At 46.3% G+C, this 3,852-nt stretch overlaps 1 protein-coding gene across 4 annotated transcripts in view; it reads right to left on the bottom strand.

Annotated features, from left to right (window-relative positions):
* Positions 1 to 2,320: 2,320 nt before the first annotated feature.
* Positions 2,321 to 3,852, bottom strand: part of LOC110490825 (dopamine receptor D3-like) — a 43,045-nt gene continuing 41,513 nt past the window's right edge. For 3 of the 4 annotated variants that reach the window (XM_036943840.2, XM_090199350.1, XM_090199351.1), the window contains one exon: positions 2,321 to 3,852. This exon is cut by the window's right edge and continues 867 nt beyond it. The gene's annotated coding sequence lies outside the window, so the exon portion shown is untranslated. The other variant, XM_090199352.1, reaches the window with a different exon arrangement.

Genomic DNA, 3,852 nt, shown 5'->3' with positions numbered 1-3,852 from the left:
ATATGCAGATATCAGTATACAGATAACATGCAGATATCAATATGTAGATATCATCATGCAGATATCCATATGCAAATATCAATATGCATATGTATACACAAACACATAGTAGTGTTTGTGTCTCATCCTCTCTATTACATCAATATGCTTTATGCTCTCTCTCTCCCCCTCTCTCACTCCTGGACGCACACATGCACGCACAAACACACAGAGGTACACAATTAGTCTGAGGTGTGAGGTGATATGTGGGTTGTGATTAGGGAACAGGTACACAATTAGTCTGAGTTGTGAGGTGATGTGTGGGTTGTGGTTGGGGAACAGGTGCAGATCTCTCTAAGTGGAGGTGTGAGGTGATGTGTGGGTTGTGGTTGGGGAACAGGTGCAGATCTAAGTGGAGGTGTGAGGTGATGTGTGGGTTGTGGTTGGTGAACAGGTGCACATCTCTCTAAGTGGAGGTGTGAGGTGATGTGTGGGTTGTGGTTGGGGAACAGGTGCACATCTCTCTAAGTGGAGGTGTGAGGTGATGTGTGGGTTGTGGTTGGGGAACAGGTGCAGATCTAAGTGGAGGTGTGAGGTGATATGTGGGTTGTGGTTGGGGAACAGGTGCATATCTCTCTAAGGGGAGGTTTGAGGTGATGTGTGGGTTGTGGTTGGGGAACAGGTGCAGATCTAAGTGGAGGTGTGAGGTGATGTGTGGGTTGTGGTTGGGGAACAGGTTCACATCTCTCTAAGTGGAGGTGTGAGGTGATGTGTGGGTTGTGGTTGGGGAACAGGTGCAGATCTAAGTGGAGGTGTGAGGTGATGTGTGGGTTGTGGTTGGGGAACAGGTTCACATCTCTCTAAGTGGAGGTGTGAGGTGATGTGTGGGTTGTGGTTGGGAAACAGGTGCAGATCTAAGTGGAGGTGTGAGGTGATGTGTGGGTTGTGGTTGGGGAACAGGTTCACATCTCTCTAAGTGGAGGTGTGAGGTGATGTGTGGGTTGTGGTTGGGGAACAGGTTCACATCTCTCTAAGTGGAGGTGTGAGGTGATGTGTGGGTTGTGGTTAGGGAACAGGTACACAATTAGTCTGAGGTGTGAGGTGATGTGTGGGTTGTGGTTAGGGAACAGGTACACAATTAGTCTGAGGTGTGAGGTGATGTGTGGTTTGTGGTTGGGGAACAGGCGCACATCTCTCTAAGTGGAGCGAGTGTCACTGGTGTTCTTTCCACTGAGACACACCTGACTGACTGGCTCCAAACTCCATCTATCCCCTGCTAGCCTCTCTCTCTCTCTTTCTCTCTCCTTTCTCTTTCTCTCTCTCTCTCTTGCTCTCTCCTTCCTTTTGTCTTTGTCTTTGTAAATATATTTAGCTCCGTTCATATTTCCTCTCCTTTTGTATCTTCAGCCCTCTTTTCTATCTCTCTACATGTTTCTGTGGTTCTGGCAGGGCTCAGCTGGGGTCCAGCTGTGATACTGCCCCAGAACCCAAGCTGCTTCTCCATACTACACATACCGCTCACGATCTCCCTCCACACGCACATCAAGTCTAATTTTATTCTTCACAAGGTTCATAAACAACAGTTGTAGACTAACAGTGAAATGCTTACTTCCCAACGATGCAGAGAGAAAGGATAGAAAAGTAATAACACAAAATAATAAAAACACAATGATTAACAATAACTTGACCATAGGAGTGGATGTGCAGGGGTACGAGGCCATTGAGGTAGATAGGTACATATAACTAGGAATAAAGGGACAGATAATCAACAGTAGCAGCATGGTATGTGATGAGTCAAAAAGAGTTAGTGTAAAAAGGGTCAATGCAGACAGTTAAATAATTAACCAAAAAGCTACCCAGACTAACTGTTTATCCGTCTTATGGCTTGCGGGAAGAAGCTGTTCGGGGTCCTGTTTGTTTCAGACTAGGTGCATCGGTACCGCTTGCCATGCGGTAGCAGAGAGAACAGTCTGACTGAGTCGTTGACCATTTTTAGGGCCTTCCTCTGACACTGCCTGGTATAGAAGTTCTGGATGGCAGGGAGCTCGGCCCAAGTGATGTACTGGGTCGTACACACTACGCTCTGTAGTGGTCAGATGCCAAGCAGTTTCCATAGCAAGCGGTGATGCAGCAAGTCAAGATGCTCTCAATGATGCAGCTGTAGAACCTTTTGAGGATTTGAGGGCCCCTGCCAAATCTTTTCAGTGATCCAAACATCTCTCTTTCTCTTTTTCTGTGTGTGTGTGTGTGTGTGTGTGTGTGTGTGTGTGTGTGTGTGTGTGTGTGTGTGGGTGTGTGTGTGTGTGTGTGTGTGTGTACAGATGACAAGCAGCCCATGAGAAATGCTTCATTTAGCTTTTATTTACCACAACACAGAGAAACTTTTCCTATCCGTTACAGCCCCGCCCACTTCGCCATTCACACCCGTGTCCGATTCGCTGGCACCACAAAGCCCAGGTCGCTGTTAATCACTGAAATGAAAGCTAGACAGTTAGGGAGCATCAGAAATAAACGATGGATAGAGGACCATGTTTTGCAGATTTTGAGGGCAAGGAAATATAACCAAATAAACAGACGAAGCCCTCCGGACCTCGTTGAAGACTGAATCCCCCAGGGATAAATTAGTTTGACACCTTTGCTCTGAAGCCTTATCAATTTATTTTACAGTGGCACCAAAAAAGCATTTTGAAAATGCTTCCTCTGTGATCCATAAGTGTTGACATCGATTTAAACGACTCCAACAGCGATCCAAACATCTCCACATCCACAGATATATAAGGTCTTCCTAGTGATTCAGACGGACGGAGCCTTTAAGCGACTGAAATATAAAACAGCCTGATAACGTTGACACGCATGCAGTGGTGGGTGACTGTTGGAAGAGGGGTGGACGATGTCACTAGTAACAGTAAATACTGCTGCTCTGAATATATAAGGGCCCGATAACCTCAGTGACTATTTGAACAAATGACAGTTAAGTCATGACCCTTGCTACAGTAATAGCTGTGAGTCATCACCTGGAGTAGTGTGTAAGAAATGGCACCCTAAGTCTGGTCAAAAGTAGTCCACTATAAAGGGAAGAGGGGGCCATTTGGGAGGCATGCTGTATCTGTGATTGCGTTAGGAGTTGTCGACTCATATCCACTGAGGCAAGACCCTGTGGTGTTGATTGACACATGACGTCGGAATAAGTGGCCTCTGGTAGCCAGTATAGATGATTGGTCATTACACTGTTCCAGGCATCATCAAACGGAGGATTGTGACTGTGGTCTGATCTGTGTAGCTGAGTATTAGTGAAGGTCTTTCTTCATATGTCACCAGTTAAACTAGCGTTATATTTGATCCAACAAATGTCTGAAACACCAAACCCAGGACAGAGTATAATCCCTGGTTTCCTGAAACAAAGATCACATTAGACAAGAGCAAACCATGAGAGGACATTCAGGTTATTTTTGATGGCTGTACATTGTGTCCAGATCCTGTGCCATATAGATGCGCAGAACACTTATTTTAATTTCCTTTTCATCATTTGTCCAAATTTAAAAGTATTTTTTCCATCTCTGAATCATCAGTATTGTAGCAGTCATTTTTATGGTTTGAATTTCGCTCCCATCCCCTCCATTCATGTCTCCTGCCCCCTGTGTACAGTATAACACAGGTGGAGCAGGTCCCTTCCTGGTCAACTGGCAGATGCAGTACTTGTAGTTCAGCTCAGGTGTGCTGGGCCTGAGGTACCATCAGGAGGCAGCCAGAGAGCCCTTGCTCAGATGTGCTCCAGTGTGCTGAGAGGACCAGTGTGCTGAGAGGTCCAGTGTGCTGGGAGGAACAGTGTGCCGAGAGGACCAGTGCTGGGAGGACCAGTGTGCTGAGAGGACC

Source organism: Oncorhynchus mykiss, chromosome 15 (assembly GCF_057628025.1).
Source record: "Oncorhynchus mykiss isolate SJ-2025 chromosome 15, ASM5762802v1, whole genome shotgun sequence".
In the NCBI taxonomy this organism is placed as follows: Eukaryota; Metazoa; Chordata; class Actinopteri; order Salmoniformes; family Salmonidae; genus Oncorhynchus; species Oncorhynchus mykiss.
Note: the sequence above shows the minus strand (reverse complement) of the source record. Positions and strands in the feature narration are given on the sequence as shown.